The following is a 22,791-nucleotide window of genomic DNA, read 5'->3' as shown; positions in this document are numbered from 1 at the left end:
GCACAGGAGAAGTCTCATTCTCCTTGAATATTCTATGATTTGATTTTCCACAGGTGGGCAGTAGGTATAGCTGATTTTGTGTCTCTGCTGTTCTGTGTACAGCCTGCTTTGGTATTTCAGTCTGACTTTGTGCAATTTTAATACAAAATTCATGAGCTCTTTGGAGAAAAGTGCTCATTGCAGTGGGAAGCACTTGCCAGCTTCTCACATCCCCCTTGCAACTGGAGTCATTGTTAACTGTATGTTTCTTTCTTTTTTTAGATCTCTGAGTAATCAGCCACCAAAGTAAGAAATATTCCATAAAACGGTCAAACCATTGATCACTCAGAGAAGCTCAAAAGAAGTTACAGATCATTAAATTATCACACATTCTGAGATAACCACAGACTGAGGACTTAGTATTACTGGGCTTTAGAAGGAAACAAAGCGATATGGAGATTGCATAAGTCCTAGCGTATCTACACAAGTTTGTTCAGATTTTTGGACCAGGTATTGAAATGATACTTGTCTCTTATTTATGTAACCATTGTTGTTCATTTTCAGTCTGAAAATGATATATTGTATAATTCATTCTGCCCTGGCAAACTAACTGTTGTCCACTGTTCTGATTCATTATTTTTGGCAAGGCAAAGCAACATATGCCAGAGCTATGAAGAACAAGTTGAATTGAAATTTGTCTGAAATGTGCTATTGTAAAGCAATATTTCTTTTCAGTGTGCCTATTTTTTGTTTATCTGTATAGATCATATATTTTCATTTTGAATTTGGTATTTTATTTAAAAAAATCATGATCAGGCTTTATTTCCAGAAAACTGACTTTATTTTTCTTTATACCCAGTACAAACTGTTTATGGAAATAATTACTTGACAGTAATCTTTTCAAAGATTCTCAGTAACAAAATGAAAGCCTTGATCCCTTAGTCTAGATTCTTAAACACTGACAAGATAAATCAGAGCTTCATTAAATTAATGATTCAGTAATTAAAAAGAAGGATTCAGGGGAAAGGCTGAGAATAATATATAAAGTATAAAGGAAGTCTGCATTAAGTTACCATTAAATGGAAGAATAATGAATCATAAATTGCAGTTCTATAAATGCACATGTGTTCTGTGGGGAGACTAATGATCTATGCCCAGGAGCATTCACTGTAACGTCTTCCACTCAGTTGCTGTCAGCATCAATTATTTCATTATGATGAAAACTTCTGAAATGATCTGAGTTTGAGGAGAAATAAAAAATCAATAACTCTTTGCTTTGGATTTCTTTTCCTCTAGTTTGGGGACAAAGCTTGGGGGTATTGATAACTCGGAGTGCCGCTTTACAGGGGCAATTATAGTTAGATACACATTAGTAAACGTATCTTAGAGATGCGAAAAAAATGCAAGTCACATTCACTTTTTAATGATATCATTTGTGGTCAAATTATAAGTGTTTCGTGAGGAAGTTATTAGAGATTATCTGATTTGGCATACGGTGATGTCTTCGGGGATGCCTTGTAATATCTACGTAGTGAAGCAGGAAGAGGAAGTGCTCTCCATTTCTTTTCATTGCAAGTGTTAAGTGAGTTCATCTGATTCTGTTTTGGCATTGCTCAGCTCTTCTGTCATGTATGCATATGTACATATATACAAACGAGAGAATTGCTGAGAAATTATATATATAACCTAAAAGTGTATGTAATACATACTTACATTTATATACCTAATATAGTCAGTATAGTCTAAGCCAATATAGTCTAATATTGGCTACAAGCTAGACGCTGTCTGAGTGCTGCCATCAGTGGTGCTCCTGCCAGCTGCTGAAAGTAGGCCTCTTTGAATTCCTGAGTCTGACTTAAGATTGTTGATTTAATATTTTTAGAAGAGAAAACAAGCCTAAATCAGTGGAGAAATAATTGGCTGAAAACGTGAATTGCACAAGACTCATGTTCTCACTTGGCGCCTCAGAGAAAACACACTTTGAAGGAATTCTCCAGCCCAGTCTTCTCTGTTAATTTTGACTCTCCTCCCCCGCCACAAAAAAACTCCCGCCACAGATATTTTCTGTTCCCTAGTTAGCCACATGTAAAGAAGGCTTAATTTTTGATGTTGACGGTCTTATAGTTGGACTCTACTTTGCATCAGATGGGCAGCACGTTGTCAATACCTTTCCTGTCATGGGCCAAAAAGACCCCGAACAAAAGAGGCAGTGTGCAGCCTTACTGCAGTGTCTGGTGAATCCACAGTGAATCGACACTAGTGAGCAGGAATGTCTCAGCTGCACATCTGCTTTTTTGTGATTTTAACTAAATTACCCAAATTCTTTGAGAGAAATAAAATGGTAAAGTAGCTTAGTTCACACATAATGCTTCATTTGAATGTGAGCCATGTGGAGCTTGTAAAGCCAGACGTTTAAAAATGAAGATCTGTAATAATGTTTAGGATACTAGCTGCAATGCTTAATGGCCAAATTAAGCTCCATAAGAGCAATGGAGATTTAGGTAATAACAGCAAACTTATCTAAGCTCCACCTGTTGTCCTCAAGAGCCATCTCCTAGAGTATGGATGACACTACTGTCAAAAGTGGGGAGAAAATGAGAGCCACAGAGATTGTAACTTTGCCCAAGTTGCATACTAAGACACCAGAAAGGTTAAAATAAAATTTGTATCTCTCAACTTTCAGTCCTGTACTGTTCAGCACTAAAATGTTCACCCGCTGTGGTGATTAGTCATTAGCTTTTGTGATCCAGTAAATTTTGTTTATGTTTCTGTATTAACATTTTGCCAAATCTTTCCATATGCTGTGTTTTCTCTTAGAGTAGTGATTACTTTGGCAGTGTGCATTTAATAGGTGATTGTCTTAATATTCTTTATTTCCTTTTGGAAAAATGTTTTCTTCTACCTTCTTACATTCCTGGATCCTTTTATCCTTAAAGTAGTTTTAATTTTAGTTAAAATTAAAGAACAACTGCTTTCCTTGTTTTCCAATATCTTTTTTATGTTTTATTTGCATATTTTAAAATATTTATTCAAAAAGGGGTGGGGGATGGTGAGAGGAAAGGGAATCCCATTCAAAAGCCAGGCCTTCTAATTTTGCAGAAAATTATCTGGAGCTTTTAGAAGATCACTAACTGATCATGAGTCAACAGTGTCATTTGGTTACAAAAAGACAAATAGAGCAGAATTTATGAAGTTGTAAGACAACTATATGAGATAATCCTTTCATCTTAGCATTCTTTCTGAAGTTTTATCAAAGCTATTTCAGACTTGAGCTAACTGGAGAGAGTCCGGAGGAAAGCTGTGAGAATGATCAGTGATCCAGAAAACTTGATTGAAAGAATTGGTATTACTTCATATACAAAAGAACAGAAGTATAATAGCCTTCAAATAGGCAAAGGACTGTGATAAAAATGTAGGAAATAACCTATTTTTCATTCCCCTATCAAGAAAAAAAAAAGTAAAAGAGTTAAATTGCATCAAGAGAAACTTGAGGTACATATTAGAATAACCTGCTTAGAAGCAAGGATAGTCAAGCATTGGGATAGATTGCTTGGGGAGGTTGTGAAATCTCCATCTTTGTAGCTCTTTTGAAAATCCAGTAGAGTTCAGGAAAGAATTAGTTGATTTGGTTGTAAAGAATGGGAACAGACCAGATGATCTCTGGCCGTTCTTTCCAGCCATATTTTCTGTGGCTGTATTACACAGGTCAGAGAGTTTCACCCAGTAATTCATGTTCTTGAAAGATACTCAGGCTTGAAAAGAAAGTTCAAGTGAATGGAGATCTTTTTTGTTCAACCTCTAGTAAATTCCTGTTTGTACCTCATTTCGACCTTGTTGTAAAAAAAGTTTTCTTTATTTCTATTCTTGATTCTTCAGTACCTCTCTTCATTAAAGAGCAGTCTGATATCGGTAGCTTCTTCCACGTGCAGGTTATGATTAACTACAGTTGAGTAATCCTTTGTCTTTTTCTTGAATAAATGGGAGAGATTATCTTGATTATAAAAAGCTGTCCCAGACTTCAAATAACTTTCCTAGCTCTTTGCTCTTTTGAAGTCTGTTAATCTCTGAAGTGTGGGCTTCAGTGAGAATTTACTACACTAACGCAGGAATACAGTATTTTCTCAGCTTGTACTTGGTGTTTCCCTGTTAATTTATCAGGGAAATTCCCCTTTTAAGTTGTTGGTGTGTGAGCAAGAGGTTCAACTAGTAGTGTTATGGATTTCCTGCCATCCAGATCTCTAAATACTTTACATAAACATTGACTAAACGGTTCTTCATAACATTCCTCCAGTTCAAGTAGATACTTATTAACTGTAGCTGGGTATGTGACATGTTTCGCTCATGAAAGACAGCCTGAATGCTGTTTCTGGATACCATAAGATCTATCCTATATGTCAGATGCAATATTACTACCTACTTAAAAAGTTTGGACTTCTTGTCTGTTTACATCCTTTACAATGCTGATGGTTTCTTTATAACCCAGAGAAGTATATTAATTCCTATATTTGGCCTTGGACTGCAGTGCTGACCTCATGAGCTGTCCTGTCCAAAGATACATTTGTAAGCATAATGCAGCATAAAACATAAAACTATGCGTGCCAAAACAAATATCAGTTGTTACTCAGCTTAGTGCTGCTAAGAAAATATTCCGGTTATTATTATATAAAAGAGGCAAAGATTGCCAAATCCATAAGAACAGCAGTGTGGTTCAGTAAAGCATTTAAAACTTGAAGGGCAAGTCTAGATTTAGTGTTAGACTCCTAAAGGTATGAAGGGATTGAGGGAGAGAAGGCTGATTTGGAATGAAGATGTCATCCCTCGTCCAGCATATGCTGGTGAGGCAAATGGAAGGGTGAAAGGAGGAAAACAAGTGTTTGGTTTTTGGGGGTTTTTTTCTTTTTTCTTTTCTTTTTTTTTTTTTTAATGGGAGACCATCTGAATTGAGGAAAAAAATGAAACAAAGAGGGAAAGTTCTGGTGGTTTTTGTCAGTGTTTCCTTGGAAGTATTTAGGGAATTCCTGAGTACGGAAAAAGTTGATGAGACGGTTGGAGAAGTGAGTTCACGGTGGGAAAAAGGTAGGTCAGCTAAGGATGTGAAACCTCATTATATTAGAGAAGTAGAGTTTGAAGTAGTTCAGATGTTTGAACTTAAGGAGGATGGAATGATTTGATAGTGGATGAAAGTTTCTGGAAACATAATTTTTGTTGGAGATGGTCATAGCAAAGAAAGAGCAAAGAAAGCAGATACTGAGGATGAATTAAAGCTGGGGAACCAGGAGGATGGATTTATGAGGGGAAGAAAGTTAGGGAAGAGAGGAATTGAATGAGGGAGAGAATCAGCAACCAGAAAGAAGAAGGGAGGAAAGGAAGGGAGGAGAGAGCTGAAGTCATCAGTGAGAGTGAGCTGGACATTAGGGGGAAAAAAATAAGTGACAGCCTGTGACAGCTGATAAGTGATTCTGAAAAGAGCTCAGAGAAAATGCTTAGAAGGGATCCTGCATTCATCAAAACAAGGGAACACTGCTCAGTGGAAGTGGGATCAAGGTAGTAACCCTTGGGGTGAATGGGGGTGTTCAGTTTGTGCTGCAGATTGAACTGAGAGATAAGAACAAGAGAATGTATGATAATTAGTGAGGCTACAGTAGGTTAGAAGTACAAAACCCTACTCTTGATCAGGGAAATCATAAAAATACATGTGAAGAGCCCATTTTTCCTTTTGGTCATGACAAATATTTTCAAAACAGCTTCAGGAGACAGTAGTTTGGGACCCTGTACGAGTCCCACACATCACAGGATAGATGAATAAAACTCTGTCAGATACAATCAGAATGAAACTCTTGGGCAGATTACATTTTGTCTTGTTACTGCAAGTTAACCTTGAACCCTGGAGCCACAGTAACTGTGTATGTTTATGGCCCACAGCCACTGTAATGTCATTCATCTTAATTGTTGAACTCAAATTTATGCATGTTCAAAGTGTTCATGTAAATGATGACCTTAATATGTTTAATATCAATTCAAATAAATGCTGGAACAAAATGTCAGTATGTCTGTGTGCATATACATGCATGTATGCACACATCCGTAAAAAGATGTGCATTGCTTTGTAGTTAAAAACAGGCATAAATAAAGTGGCGGTGCTTGTTATCCATCTGTCTGTTCTAGGTCACTGCCCCTCCTATTTCCTTTCTTAGGAGACCACATGCTAATGCACAGAAAGGCAATTGCTGTGAGCATAAAACTACATGCTAATATGTTCTTCTACCTACTTTACCTCTTTCTGGGAATAAAATGACCTTGATCACGTTAACTAGTAACGAGGTTGAGGCTGCTGTGTTCTGGAGTAACATACCAGAAAAGACGCTGACATTTCTCTTAATTTTGATGACTTCCATGTCATAATGCAGGATTAACTCCATCTCAGTAGCATTGTATTGGAGCACTTTATTTGATTTAATGAGGGGAGCGGTGAGTGCCTATGGAGGCACACTGCAGCCTGTGCAATTCCCAGACATTCCAGCTGAGCAGTGGTTTAATTTTGGTCAGCCCGCTCCCTGGGGAGCAGATGCCTGCACACATACCCAGTGGAGCATTGCATACTGCTTGCCTTAAAACTGATTGCAGAACAGTATCTGAAAACAACATGTTTTCAGATGGTTTCTTAAAAACAGGGTTTACCAGTTTGGGGTTTTTCTTGGCTTAGATGCACTTTCAAAGAACAAAAGGTCTACTGGCATGCTTGGGACCAGTTCATCTATTCCACTTTACCCTTTTCTAACAGGTTAGTTCATGAGGCGTTTAAGGAGATCTCCTGGGCACAGATCTCTGTGGAACCCTGACGTGCCAGAGAGGAGCTAAGCCTGTTAATCAGTTTGGGAAGCAAACTAGTCCTGGATGGTCCCTGTCTTAACTCAGTGCTGTAATCCTTTTGTTTGCCACATGGGTTCATTAGGATGATTAGAATTAAAAAAAAAGTTTTTGGAAAAAAAACTCACTTGTATAGTCTATTCATGCAAATCTGCGTTCTTCTTTTGCTGAAGATGTAGTTCTTCCAAGATCATTGAAGGTGTCTGCTTGCCATGTAAACATATAGCTAGTTACTTTATGTGCAGTAGTGCCTCTCTTTCACACATATTGAAGTGGCAGAGCCAAGTATAAATATAACTGTCTTCATGTTTGTGTGTCTTGTTCTAAGCTGCAGTCTTGCAAATAAGCATTGTCATTGCATGCAGTCTGTGTGCTATCACCGCTTGCTATCAAGAGAAACAAAATGTTCCGAGTATAATTAGGTAATCAGGAATTAGGACATTTCCTTTCTGTTGCCCTTAAAGTAGCTAAATCTTTTCGCTGTTGAGCAGGATTTCAAAATATCTTGGAAAAGCTACTGGAATAATTTTTCCCTCTGCTTTTGTAGTAGGAGTCTGACTTTGTCACATGAAGATCGTTTCCACTTGCTAATACCCTACCAAGTGTTTTGAAACAGGAATTTTTCAGTAGTCCTTGTTAGCTCATTTCAGTCAACAGCTGCCTTAGATGCTATTACTTCATTTCAGTCGAAGCTGTCCCTTTATTGTTGAAAAAGAGAATTGTGGCTTATTGGTCAATCATTTTTCTTTGAGATTGAGTTCTTTTGAAAATCAAAATTAAATCAATGTTGGAGGCCTTACAGAATTATATATAAATGGGACAAACAATCAGATCCTCAACCTCATAAAAAGTGAGCAAGCTCTTTCTGAAAAATGGGATGTTAGAACTTGTTTATGCATATTATGGTGTAAAATGTAAAGCCCTATCCTGTAACGAATCATCCAGCCCTCTTATTTAATGATATGAATCAGGAGAGATCCCTCCTTACAGATATCACTTTGGCTAAAAACACACAGAATGACTTATTTTAACCTTGATTGATGGTGCATATTATTCTTGCTTTTGCCGGGAAAATTCCTTCTCTTATTTTCAGAGGTATCTTTAATTTTTCAAGGATTCAAGGTTCAAGGATTTTTGTTTAGATGATTGTTTGTCACTGTTGCCTTTTTTTTTTTTTTTTTGTAACACTGTTACAGAGGTGCCACTTAGCCTTTTACCATTGCAATAAAGGAGGATTCCTGAGAAATACGATAAGATTTCCACTCACGGTCTATGACATTTTGCGTTCAATTCTTTATTGTTTAGAGATCTGTCTGTATATTAAAAAAATACATATCAAAGGCAGAAAATTTTATGGGTATAAATCAAAATTTCTGCTGCTCTTTCTTAAGCCAGTTCTAGCACTCAGTCAAGGAAAAATCTTATTTAAAATATCGCTTTCTTCTCATTAAGGCTAGCGTGATGTGGCCCTAGCATTCAGTCTGAATGTAGACAGCATTTCTTTGGATGTTATTTGTGTTTTTCTGTGGCTATTTCTTGTTTCTGGTTGTTTAAGGAGCTTGATATTGTGAGATATGATCTTTTTTTTTTGTAGTCCCATCCAATAGAAGCCAAATTCCTGTGAATTACTCAATTACTGTCAGCACCATGGCTGACTTTTTAAATTATTTAACAAAGCTGACAACAAAGAGATCAGAGAAGTTAATCCTAGCAGTGCAAACCAGCACATTTCTTAAAAACTCCTGCCACAAAATGCTTGAGGTTGGAAGAGACCTCTGGAGATCATCTAGTGCAGCCTTCCTGCTCAAGCAGGGTAAATCAGTGTCACCTATGTCCATCAAAATTTCCATTGCTTATGCTCTCAGAACCAGCTCAGGCTTTTTTTATTGGCTTTGAGGGGAAAAATACGTTCCCTTTTTCCCTGGACCTGTCCTTTTATTTTTACAAATACTAATTGCTGTTCAAGTCAGAAAAATGGGTTAAATCATCACTTCCATCCTTGGAAAGAAGTAACCTTCTGTGTTGAATTAATAAATTTTTTTTTGAAGTTTAAAAGTGCTCCTAGTTTAAGACCATTTTAGACAGTGCTGCTCTGCCGAATATGGCCGTGATAAATATGCTTAGGAATTCTGACCATAACAAATGCTGTCCATTTGTTTTTAACAGCATGCCATCTTCCTGTGAATTTTACATGCTGTCTTTTCAGAGGAAAAGAAAGTGTTACTTTCTTGAAATTAGCTGTCTATAAGTTATTACACTATAATTTTGTTGTCTAAAGTGGTAGGAGTGAAATACTATTCATCCAAACCCTCTCCTTGATAATTTGGAGTTTTCTTCCAGTCCAGCTGATTTGTACCTTAGATGTACATAGAAAATTAGTCTTGATCAGTCTCTCTGACTTCTCTTGGCCATTTAAATCTATGTTTGTACATTTTAATGTCAAGGTTAGGGTAGGATAGTGCAGCTTGGCCGGCTGCCAGCGGCAGGAGACGCTTGAGGCAGCCGTCGCTGTGTGAGTGAGCAGTGCAGGTGGGCCCGTCGCGTCCATTGTCCGGGCGCCCAGCTGGGGGCCTTTCCGGGCGGAGGACAGTGTCAGGACACCCGTTAGTACTGTGATATGTCCTTTTCCCTCCACCGTGACCTTTGTTGTGCCTGAACTCACCTGTGTTTTTGTTTCTGCTGATTTTGCCTAGGTGCTGGGATGGCTGGAGGTGGTCGCATTTTGCAGTTGATCTGAGGGAGGCGTGAAGCATCATCTGTACCCTGCTGACATTTGAGGTACTGTGATAGCCTTATTTTACCTGCAACAAACTTTACGTATACATGTTGACTAAGCAGAGCTATCAGATTGAGTCCTGTAGTGCTCTGCAGATGACCCTCACAAATCCTGCGATCCATTCCTGCAGAAGGTGGTATTGATAATAGCCAGTACACAGATTTCAATTCGGGATCCCAATCTTAACTTTTTCATATTCCCCCAAACAATACAAATACTTGAATTAAGGCTTCAAGCCTATTTCTACTGAGCATTAGGAGCTAGCATTTGAGATAGGGGACTCAGCAAGTGGTAGAAGTCCTGAAAATCTTTTTTTCTTTGTCTGAGAGAAATTATTTTATTTTATTTTATGAGACATTTCTCATTTGTAAAGTTACTTAAAGTATTAATTGTCTGATGCTTTCAATGCATAATATTGAAACAAATGGAAAAAATATACATGTTTTTCCAGGGAGAAAGAGCTTGAAAATGCTTATTGTGACATTATATATGACCAATCTTAGTTTAAATGACACTTAAATGATGTCCAGTTTGAATGTATGTATTTGGTCCGATTCATTTCTGGACTGTATTTCTGTGAGCTTAATCCAATTACAGTAGGGGTGAATTTGAATCAAAAACAGCGCAGAAATATTCTGTGGTATAAGGGATCTAGACTTGTGATTATTTATGCCATAGAACTGGAAAGCTATTATCTAGCATTAAACAATTCCATAAGATTTTACAACCAGCTTTTGTGTACCATAACAGTTTTATGCAACTTAGCCGGCTATTTCTGTCTAAGCATACATAAGTGCTATTTTATTAAACAGAAGAGAAATTCTAGAGTTTGTTTTCTTTGGTTGTGATAGAATATAGGTAAAACTTGCTACCCATTGTCCAGATTTTTAATGTTTCTAAGATCAGATAATTGAACTCTATATGCATTCATTGTACCATAAATCTCTGCCTGAGAGACTTGTCTAAGGATTAACTGATTCGTTTAAGAAAATTAAATGGTCAGAATAATGAAAACTTGCCTGTTAAATATGTATGTAAAGTAGGCTTAACTTACAGTCATTAGGGACCTCCTCAACCAAAACCTTCGTTGTTGTGGTTACCTTGCCTTCTCGTATAAAATTATTAAGCACACTTGAAAAACGTTTTATGAATGATTTCTCTAATTTTATAGCTGAAGCATGGTAACGCAACCATACAGAAAGCTTCTTTTATATTCTGTTCTCATGGCTTCCCATGCCCAGCATCCCTGTTGTTCCCCAGCTAAGCCGCCTTCCTGTTGCTCCTCTTCAAGCAGCAGCGCGAGAAGCGTGTCTAGTGCTTGGGACGCCCGACGGGGACTCGGGGTCTGGAGTCGCTTCTTAGCCCCGCCACTGGCTCTCTCTGCGATTCCCCCACCTTGCTCAACTTCATGGCGTTTCAGTTTCCTATTTGTAAACGAGGGCTAATAATATTTAACTGCCAGATAGGAACAAAGCATGCTGATACACAAGAGATGCTGTTACTCATATAGCGAGCCATGCTTGATTCTGTACTAACGCTGCATTACCAAGGGAGAGTTGTAACCTTTCACATGACCCCATCCTTGGAAATTGATACTGGATCCCTGGATGGTAAAAATCATTTCTCTGGTGCTTTCTCTTGTGGTGTTTTCCCCTAACTCGACCAGACTAACTAGACTTAAAGAATATTTTGGCACAGGGAACAGGAACTAACTTTCTCCAAGGGTGATGTGATTGTAAGGGAAGGGAGATTATGCTGACCAGATATGCTGAAAATTATATACCTGTAACTTACATTATCTATGCTAAGTTAGTTTTAGATTAAGATAAGAATTGAAAATGTGATAACTGTTCCCGAGTAGATCCATTAATGGCTGGCCTTTATATATTTACCTTTTAATACATCTTTGGCAGTAGCAGCCCTAGATTGAGTTTTCTGGAAACAGATTTACTGCTCAGCTCTTCTGTGAAATTGAGGCATTTAATGCCTTATGCACAGTGGGAATGTTCATCTGCACGTTTTCTAAACTGAGATTAATGAAGTGTTCTACTCTCAATAAGGATTTCGTTATCCTAAATCAATGTGTAGCATTCTTTCCTTAAAAATTAAACAGATACCTTGTTACTTCAAGTCTGCGATACTAAAAGTGGTCCATAGATGTGGCAAAAGTAATTTGTGTCTCATTGACATTTACAATCCAAATGGAAGATAACACAAGGCACAGCTTTAAATAGATTTTGACAGTGTTGGTAGTTCTGCTGAATATGCTGGAAAAAATTTTAATATCTGGCTGAAAGTAGCAGAGGTGTTTGTGAAATAACTGCTGTAAAATATTCCAGTAATTGAAGTTTCTTTAGCTGTTAATGCTTATCCAGCTACTGGGTCAGCACACTTCTCTCTTTTTCGAATGAAGATCTGCTAATTTTCTTCCCGTAGAATACAACATAAAGAGTACAGAAACCATTTGTGATGCTGTGTGTGCATGAGGAAAGCTAAGAGAATGGAAACAAAACTGACTGTGATCTCTTGCTCCACAATTTGGAAAAACTTACAGGCTTACATGGCTTCTCTCCTTTGAATGACCTTTTAAACCAAGGGAAGAACCTGCCTAAACTGACAGTGTCAGCGTGCAGATGTTATATTGACAATAAATGTATCTGTCAGTTTAATACCAACAAGCCGTAATACTTTTCTCATCAGACAACTTCTTTAGTGATCTTAGGCTACCACAAACTATATATCCACCATTTGTGGGTTATGTCCAGTAGCTTGCAACTGAGATCAGATCCAAATCCTGTGACCGCTAGTGTTACAAGTAGACCAAAAAGGTATATATCCTTAATTATAAAGAACAAAAACAGCCTTTTTTTGTAGCTTTGTGATCTCTTCTCATAATTTTGCTTTATAGTCCATCATGCTGACTGAAGTGTTTGCCTTTTACCAGCTAATAATATAATCATCAGTAGGATAGTTTAATATAAATGAACTAAGTCAAATTCTGCTGCTGCTGAATCATATGTTACTGCAGATTTGAAATCAAAGCTAAGATTCAGTTTGAATGAGTCTAGCAAAGCCAGGTAGTATGTCCTGGGGAAGGCCACAGGCAGTCATATTTGAGTAACAAATATACATAAGATGGAAGGGAAACTAACAGGTTAGGCATAAAAATATACTGCCCCAAATACCTACTTTTTTTTAATGAGAATATTCCGTGTTTAGTGGTATCCATTTCTACTCTAGCTCTCTGGTACTCTTAACTCATATGGAATTCTAGCTAAAACATCTCATAAATATTCTGACTGGGAATTTTTTGTGAAATTAAAAATAGGTCTTTCAGGGTAAATACACTACACTGGACCAGTGAGAACAATCAGATTAGAATGTAGGGGAAGCTATCCTCCCACACAGTTTTATGTGCTTTAAAAATACAAACCAGCAAAAAGTTTTGCATTGTAGATATTACTGTAGGGTTTATTACATGTGACTAGTAAAAATGTGTCAGGAGGGTCCAGTTCTTTGCAGTGGTGTATGAGGACTAAATCTGGATTTTGGAAAGGCTAATTCCAATTTTTCCCGCTTAGCTGCAGTTGACCCACTGTTAGTATAGCAACAGCAGAAGGAAGCTATGCTCTCCTTTGGGCTGTGGCCAGCAGAAAGGAGAACTGGAGTGTTCAGGCAGCTGTCACTGCTTTAAGAGCCATGTTTCTCTAGGCAGAAATGGCACTGGCTGAATGGCACCTTTTCATGGGCTATACATCTGGTTTATGAACTACATGGCATAAATAAAGCCTATTTAAAGAATCATACAATCCTTAAAGAAAGAAGTGCTAGTCCTTTTCTCATAGATTTTTCTATACAGCGCTACCATCATCTCTGTTCATGCTATAGCTCCTAATAACAGCTGCTTGTTACCCTATCAGATGACTTTCAGCCACACCAGTAAATTAAATGTACAACTCCCATCATGACAAATTCTTGGAAAAAGTAGCTTTCAGGTTGTTTCAGATAAGCTAGTTGCTTAAAAATCACACACAGCATTATACATATTTCCTACCATTTCTGCAGTGTGATACCTCAACATTTCAGTTCCAAAACTGTTTTTGAGATTCTGTGTCAAACATGTATGTAAGTATACACAGCAGTATCTGTGTATCAGCAGATCTGTATCAGGTATCTATATCAAGAAACTTAAGCCCTATACATATTTTAATCATTTAAGACTTATGATTTAATAAACCCTTTTCCTCTAATATGAAAAAAATGAGACACAAGGACGTTAAAACACAATTGTAAGAGCTCAGCAAGTTCTGCGTTTGGGGGACTTTTCTGCTCTGTCAGGGTGCAGCTGTTGGGTACCTCCCTGGCAGCTGAGCTATTCGTGAGAAAGCTGGCTGACCCACAATGTATGATTTTTTTTTTTTCTGTGAGTTGTAGCTCTCTGCTATAGAGAATGTGGCTGAGATTGGAAGATAGCCGGCCTCCTAGGGAGACAGAAACTGAATTCCAAGGCAGCCAAAACCAGATTCCTGTTAGCCAAGAAACTTATTTGGTAGACCACCAAGTTATCCTGCAATTAATTGTTCTCTGCAACCCACAGAACAGCTAACATCTGGATTCATTTTCTAAGCTATGAGAAGACTACAGACTTTGAGGGGTTTGGTTTTTGGTTTTGGGGTTTTTTTTTTCTTTTTTTTACATGTGGTGAGGACACCTTATATAGACTTACATTTAGAGCCAGCTCTGAATATGGCTGGTCAGGTCTCAGTAATCTTTGCACATGATCCCTTTTAGAGTCTGCAATAGCAGCAACAGAAAAATGTCTTACTTGAATGGACTATACTGAGTCATTATTTCTCTTTATGTATAAATTCAGTCACCTGTTATCAATTCTGATTGCTGAAGGCAAACTTTTATGCAACAAGTGAAATAAAAATCAGGACTAATTTGTACATCAGGCTAATTTGAAACTCAAAGCTCCATCTACTGTGATATTCTACAGTTTTAATAATATTGGGATAAAAACCTATGTACGTGTGATTTATCTAAGGCTTCTCTACACCTTGTAATAGAACTGGAGACTAATCAGTCTCCTCACGCTCACTGTGAATGTAGTTGCTTACACGCATGATTCAAATGTGATTGTTAAGTGTCATAGACATTTTGGGAGCACATGATATCATCATTAATGACTTTTAAAAATATATATATATTTGAACTTTTATGGTCAGGTCTTTTTTTAAATGGGAGCCTTTTATCTTTCCAAAAATAAAGTTCCCTGTGATATTAAACTTCATCAGTGTAAGAACCACAAAAAGGGGCAATCATACTCTTTCCCAAGTAAAATGAAGTAACAATGATTCCACTTGTATGCAGAAAGTTTCCATACATGATCACATGAGTGAGACTAAAAAGACTGAAGTTTAGTCCACAGGGCCATGTATTGAGTAGGATCATATAAATATGCTGATTAGAGGGAAGAGAGCCAAAACACTCTTGTGTTTTGCTGACAGGTTTGTGCAAAAGCAGCCTTGCTCCCTGTTCAGCATGGAAGTGGATACTGAGGCAAGGCTGCTGTTCAAACTGCAGAAGAATTAAGCTTTAAGAATTAAATTTAGCTTCATATGGGATTTATTTTTGTGACTAGCCCTCACAATATCAATATGAGTATAAGCAATAATTCTGGCAGTAGTGGATGAAGTATCGGGCTCTCAGCTATACCTCAGGGCAGATATCTTGTAAATTTTGTCTGTAAACATCTACTTACTCATGGTCCTCTGTAAAATAACAATGACAGAGATGGAGAAATGTGGACACACTGGTCCATTTTAATAAAATGTAGTTGAATCTGCTCCAGAGTTTCACTTTCTTAATTGCAAAGTGTGCAATGTAATGGACTTCCTGAAGGGGAGGGTGTCATGAAGCAGAGTTGCTCTCCCGCTGCCAGCTGGCCAGGCATGCATTGAGCAGCTCTTCTATTTATAGTGCAAGTTGCAGAATATCGGTTTTTCAGTTGATCGTTCACCTGTTCACTAATGTTCTCTGGCAGGTGAAGCACTGAAAGGGGATGCAGTCCATGCCTTACCCTGCTCCTGGGCTGTGGTGTAAACGCAGGCGAGCCATTTCCTTTCCTAGTGTCTCCATTTCCCCATTGTAAAATGGAAAATGACACTCACCCCCACTGTAGACTGCTTCAGGATTTGCTGATGGAGAAGCCTGTCTGAAAGCATTAAAAGATCTCTTTAGAAATAGAATTGGTACATTTCCTATAGTGTTAGTATTGCTATTTCTGTTGCTTATTTAGCAGATAGGTCTTAGTTTCTTAGTTGGTGGGGGTTTCTTCAAAGAAATGTTGGGCATTGGACCTGAGTAACGCCTTTCAATTTCAGTTAAAAATTTCTAATTATAACCTGTCGTCTCCTTTTACCTTTCTGATTCTAAAATACATACTACCTTATAGTGCTATGCTAACTGCAAGTGCCCACTTAGAAAATTAACTGGGCGATTGTCATCACCTCTTAATAGGTCACTAAATCTAGAGATTACCATGCATGGCTGTTTGGTTTATTGCCCTTAAAAAAGTCAAGCTGGCTTGATCACACACTGTGCAATGTACATCTCCACTTCCTTAACAAATACTCACTCATCAAAATATTTTCTTATCTCATCAAAATATTTTCTTATCTCATCAAAATATATCCTTATCTCATCAAAATATAACAGATTCATATGTGAGATGCTTCATAAAAATATACTTCGACCTTGTTATTTGGGTATTTTAATCTGCAGATCTTACCAATGCAAGTAGAGGGAGAAGTGAACCGAATTTTTGAAATTTTATCAAAGGTCTGGACAGACATCAGCTCTTCTGCAAGAGTTGCTGCTTACCTCATGTAAACTTATTTTAGTGACGCTGTATATAAAAGTACTGAGTAATGTTCTTCTCGTGCTGGTAACATTCAGTATCTCTCTCAGCTTTGTTAATTTATACCAACTAAGGATCTAGCTGATAATCTTTTTATATGGCTATTCCAAATGTTTTATGCAACTGTTGAATGCACTAGGCTACTTCTTGGTAGATGTGCACAGCTTGTATATTCAGATTTGTATGGAGTTGAAGCAGCAAATCAGTGGGGAATTGGGCCAGGGAACAATGCTGATATGGTTTTTACAGGAGAGACATGGAAAGCAGTTCCACATATTGGTTCTCGTCATCTAATACGTGTCTGTTTATTTTTTACTATGGAACTTTTTTAAACAGAGAATTTTACTTGAAATTATTTTGAAAAGCAGTTTTATTGAACAAATTCAAAAACATACACAAACTCCTACATCAGCTTAAACCAGACTTAAAGTTAGTTTCCATCCATAAATTACAGATGTAAATTAAATCAATATATATCATTGCCTAGACTGATACAAACTTCCAGACAAAAAATTGCACCAATTTAAATGCACTATTTACAGTTGTACCTTTTGTCAAGCTGATTAATCTTTATATGTTGACCAAGCAATAGAAGGTGATGCAGGTAGCAGCATGTGAAGGTTATGTGACTACTTTGACTCATGAGTGGCCATCCTGAAATCCTGCCAAAATCCTTTGTCTGTCAGCTACCAGCTTTCATTTAATCCAGTAGTTAAGTCAGTAACTTCCTTAATGCCGTACAAGCATTGTAACATAGTCTTTAATCTGATTTGCAGCACATGAATAATTTAGCATGCGTTAGACCACGTAACTCATTTGTCTCATAGTAATGAGCTGTCAGGTAGTTCCATTAGTCTAAGATAAGTACCAGGGTCTTGAACTTAAGTTTTACAGTTTCTTGAAGATGTTTTCCCTGGAGGAAAAAGATTTTGTTTAAATAGTATTGAAAATGAAACCCTGTTGAGAATTATTCTGGAATTATTCTTTGAGATCTGAAAGGCAGGTTTGTGTTCAAGGTTATTAAAAGAAATTGGGGGTGCTTTGTTCAAAAATACTTAGCTATAACCAAACCCTATTTCACCGGAGGTCAGCAGGGGCTTCATTTGCAGTATGAAATTTCTCTTGCAGGAGCTGTCTCTATCCATGATCAACCTGATCATGTCACAGAATAGCTCATGAGAGCAGATGCAGACTTCTGCACTGAAATTTAGCTTACCATATTTGCCAGAGTGCTAGTTAGTATGTTTATTAACTCCTGTGATACACAGATACTAGCACACAAAAGAAGGCTTACAAAGAAAATACCACTAGAATTGCACTAGAATTGGCCTGCTATATAAGTGCAATCTGGTAGCACCTACAGGAAAGTTCTTTAATATTAAGTGCATGAATTATTCTGTAGGTTACGCTTGTGTTCTAGCCCAAACTCCCACTAATGTTGCATAGGTTGCTTTCTACGAAGATCCCCATGCTCAAGATCTTCATCATTCTGCCAGGTGCTAAGAACTCTGGCTCTGCTAGGTGAACTACTTAGCCATCTTCTCATGTTAAATATTCTCATGTTAAAATAGCCTTGCCTGCTTAAAATCAGATGTCTTTATTGCTTTGCTAGATTAGGGGCAAACTGCTGAGTCCTGACAGGATTTAAACTTTAGCAGAAGCAAGATACAGAAAAGCTGCTTTTTTTTTTTTTTTTTAATACTGGCACAGAAGTGTTTTACAACACTGGGAATATTGTTTAATTTCTTATGTAATGTGTGAATAATTATCTTAAAATGTTTTTCTTTTGGCAATTCAGGTAAAAGCATTTTTTTTAATACAGATTATGGGGGAGTTCTAGATATAAATTCAGACATTTCTTTTTCCTGTCTTGTCATAATATTTGACATCATATTGATGCATTATATTTCTTTAAACAGTAGAATATACTTTTGTTCCTACAGAGAAATTCTCTCACTTTGCAATGCATTATACAAGTAAAGCAAAGAGATGGATTTTGTCTTTTGGATGACTGTTAGTTAAATTAAAAAAAAAAAAAAGCCTGGGAAAAATTACCACTGTAGTTGAGAAAAGTGTTTATAGCCTGAAAGAATTAACGTTCCCATAAATAGGCCTGAATCCTCATCCTTAGTGATACAAGTACATGTAAAACTGAGTATCAGCTCAGAAATTCCTGTCTGCATGATAGCAGCTGGATGTTACAGTGACTTCCAGCTGAGATGCATCTACTTTACTGCTGTGGTATCTTTTGGGGGCTGAAAGGCAAGCAAAATAGTGAAGTGTTTTCCAAGTTGAAAACTTTTCCACCTGTGTGATAGACAGAAACTTAAAATATAACTTTAATTCTCTTTTAGCAATTGTTTCCTGAAGGAGATGATCAACTAATTTTACAGCTAAGGTCCTCCCTGCATGTACCTTGTCCATCAGGTTACTGTTGTCAAAGCATAACAGTTTTTATTGTAAATAAAGAATTGATATGGTGTATGCCACAGCCATCCACCTTTGGCTTCCTAGACCAGTTCTGGGGATATCCCTTTATAGCTGGATTGACTTAGCTTTCAGTACAAGTCCAGAACAATGTTCAAACTCTGGATTCATTGAAAGGCGTCTTAACAGCATCTAATAACTAATGACCAATTGGCTTCTTACCCTGTCTTCTGTTTAAATGGGCCCGTCAGAGTAAAAAGTGCCATTTCCAATTCTAACACTTAAAACTATCATAAATTCTTTAGCTTATGTAGCACTCTAATGATATGAAACTGCCTCTGTTCCATACTTCTAGTCTGTCACGAAGATGAGCCTTTTAATAATCCTCAAATTGGTGTCAAACCATGCATAATAATTGCAGTTTTATGCCAGAGACCTTCATTCTTTAGCAGTGGTGCTTTTTTTTTTCCTTCCTTCAAAAATACACCCTTTATAAGAGTTTTTTATTTGCAGTGTATAATTTTTGTTTCAGTGATACTATTCCTGATTCTTTTCATATCCTGGATTACCGCACAGACTCGGTGAATGGTATGCTATTCCTATCAGTTGAGACAATTTGTTATTTCTGCTTCTTAACGCAGCTGAGTATATAACACGGACACGGATTCTATAAAAACAGGCATTCTTCCAAATGCTGCTGATGACTCAATCAAGCTGTAATATCTGCTCACAAGGGAAGAAGTCTTAGGTCCACGGCCCTTTTAGGCTGTGTTGAGCTGAAGGGCTGTAACTCATTTCGTCTGCAGTATGACTCTGTCTTATTGGCATTCAGTGGAATGAGGCTAAGCAGGCAAAGTGATTTCAGCTATGCATGTTGAGCCAAACCTGTCTGTATTACATTATGCAAGCACAGGAAGAAGATTTTCTGTTGGTAGCACAAATCTTGCCATGAGATCACTTGTGAGAAATATTCACGCTGCAAAAATAAGTAAATGCCTTTTCCCTAAAAGAAGCTTACAAGGGTATGTGTGTATGTATTTGATACTTACATAAATGTATGGTTCAGTGCAGCACAGAACTTGAGAGCCTGGTTTAACATTCTGGTTTTTTTCAGCAATCGTACTTATTTGGTGATGGAAGTATTTTTGTGTATTCGTATGTGTTGTAAGTTCTTGTGTCCTTGCCTATTCCTGATCTGATGGAATGATGAAATGTAGCAATATACAAAAAAGCATAAATTTTCTCAGACTAATCCATTGCTCAGTCTGCAGCAAAAAAGCCACCTTTGCTTCTGGAATAGTCGTACATGTGTTACTTTGGCAAGCAAAGCTAAACTGAAGGAGGTTACAGGGGAAAATATTTTCTCATATTTGGAGTTCAGTGAGTTAATGAAGATGGCAAAAGCAGAAATCCTTTCTTAGGCACAGTTTAATGAACAAGAACAAAAAGGTTTTCTCTACTCTCTTATTGGCCCTCTTGGGTTCAGGAGCTATCTAAACCTAAATATTTTACCTCAAACAGTAGTTTGGTTCTTAAGAAAAACTTGTTATGACTTACTCTGGGTTTAACATCGTTATCTGACCAGAGTAGATGGAAACCATTCTGTAGATTATAACTGTACGCTTTCTCTTCCCAAAGATTTTCCTAGCCTGGCTTCCCTCTGTCTATACTGACTATATTTATGTCCCACTGGAGAAGAGTTGTGTTTAAATTCGCTTGTGATTGACCATACTCCAACATCACTATAGAAAACGGCCAAGAAGGGGTTTTTTTTATCCTTTTTATAACTCCTAGCTCCCTTTTTCTACTGAAGCAATTAGCCTGAGCTGACCTCTAGCCAAATGCTCCTGTGGTCAAGTTTCAGCTGCCTTGAGGACAGTCAGCTGTTGTAATTTTTTTCTGGTTTTAGCTCTCTTCCTTCTTGCAAACTTTAAGAGTTGGGTAAGATGTAGACTATTATTCCTTAGAATAACATGCATTACAGACACTGAAATTTTTTGTCCTGTTAAGTGATAGGGACTTTGTTAGTGGCAATTGTCTTTCATCACGTACAGGAGTAGGTGCTGCAGGACAGATATTACTAGACCGTAAAAGATCAATTTTCTCCTAAAGCTGATGAGAAGCGAGAAGCTGTCTCTTGCTAGGTTAACATTGCAGCCTCTAAACAATACCGTTCTTGTTGGCAGTGAGCTTGCAAGAGTGGTTTTAGAGGAACAGCAGTGGATTGTTACAAAACATATGTGAGAATTTTCTGTGAGGCAGTAATTGTCTACTGATGGGGGAGATGGCAGTTCAGAGGACTTTTCTCAGAAATTTTCTTCTGTACCACTGAAAGCAGTATTGTGATGGGGCAACTCCTGCTTTGGAACAGATTTTCTCCATGAGACCTCTCTTTAGTTGCCTGTACCGGAGCCATGGCAGTACAGCACACCCTTGGCCTCCGAAACTCCTAGAAGTGGTAGCCTTGCCTGCAGCTCTGCTGAGCTCTTGGTAGACACAGAAAGGTTGTAAAATCCCCAGTGCTTCACAGCTCTTGCAGATACTACAGCTCCTTTTGCCTGGGGAAGATCCTGAATACGAACCCTGCCTCAAGGGCTCTGGCTTTGAGCTCCGACGAAGGTAGCATTGGACCTCTTGCTTTCTGCAGAAAGGATGGTGCATGGCCCATCCATATTTTCAAACAAGAATGGTCATGGGTTTTGAGCTAAGTCCTGTCTGTGTATTGGCCATATTCAGTCACCTATTGAATTTTTCTCCTGTGTGCCACTTGTCTGGATAGACACCTTGTTGGAGGACTCAGTTTGGATTTGGACTGAGCAGCAACGCACTACTGCTTTGCCTTACCAAGATGGTGGTGTTTCTGGGCTTCCACAGAAGCAGCATTTGTTTTTGTACAGCATTTTACTGGACAAAACTGAGGGATTAAGTAGGGATTTTGATCGCCTTTAGGGTTTAGGAACCTAAATTCATTCAGTCACCTATTTCAGACTGCTAAATGTTTTGGTCAAGGTCTGTGACTAAGCAGGAAGCTGAAATGGTCAGTATAGTCCTACAATTGCTCTTAAATTCATTCGAATTTAAGTTGTAGCTGCTGCTGGAGGGGCAATCTGTCCTCTCCTCAACCCTGGCTGCTCGTTCCCATGCCTGTGCTGGCCCCACTCTGTTTGCAGGATGCATCTTTGTGGAGTCATATGATAAACCAGGTCAGCAAACAGATTTGTTACAATAAATGTTTATGGAAGTTTTTTGGCTGAATTAATTTTAACTTGAACAATTTCCTGATCAAGCTTATTGCATGTAGGTATGTAAACAAGTCTGTGAGCACAAGCAAAAGAGCAGTATGGGAATGGGATTGTTTCTGTCTGCAAGCAACAAAACCTCGTTCAAGTTTAAAATGATTGTTGAACTCTGGGATGTATTTCCAGACTGTTGGGTTAGCACTCTGGCTGTCAAACCACTCTTCCTTGGAGGAAGCTGAGATGGCTCCAGTCACAGCAGCAGATAAAGGCGATATCCATGTTGTGGTTGGCCATACGTTAGAATTGATAGCGTTCGAATGACGGAGCTACTCAATGTGATGTGGTTGTGAAAGCCGGAACTGTGTTCACAGAAGTGCTTTGAATGACTGATTCTATTAATGACATTTGGAGAAATCCTATGAATTTTTTTTCATGTAGCTGTTGTTAGGCAGGAAGAAATAGGAAAGTTTGGAGAAGACTGGTAGGAAACTCAGCGGAGGCTGATGGAGAGAAACGAATGGGGAGGCGTGGAGAGAGGCAGCCTGGCGTGAGTGGGTATTGCAGTAGAGAGAGCGAGCAGA

The 22,791-nt window shown here is 38.0% G+C and overlaps 1 protein-coding gene across 5 annotated transcripts in view; it reads left to right on the top strand.

The window, feature by feature from the left end:
- LOC135323500 (growth hormone receptor) overlaps window positions 1-22,791 on the top strand; it is a 137,285-nt gene that overhangs the window by 38,805 nt on the left and 75,689 nt on the right. For 4 of the 5 annotated variants that reach the window (XM_064500557.1, XM_064500558.1, XM_064500561.1 and 1 more), the window contains exon 2: window positions 9,540-9,624. The gene's annotated coding sequence lies outside the window, so the exon portion shown is untranslated. Of the gene's footprint in view, window positions 1-328; window positions 490-9,539; window positions 9,625-22,791 lie in introns of those variants that run through there. The other variant, XM_064500560.1, reaches the window with a different exon arrangement.

The sequence above is a fragment of the Dromaius novaehollandiae genome, chromosome W, assembly GCF_036370855.1.
Source record: "Dromaius novaehollandiae isolate bDroNov1 chromosome W, bDroNov1.hap1, whole genome shotgun sequence".
Taxonomy (NCBI): Eukaryota; Metazoa; Chordata; class Aves; order Casuariiformes; family Dromaiidae; genus Dromaius; species Dromaius novaehollandiae.
The sequence above is the reverse complement of the archived record's forward strand: the minus strand, read 5'-3'. Positions and strand labels throughout refer to the sequence as shown.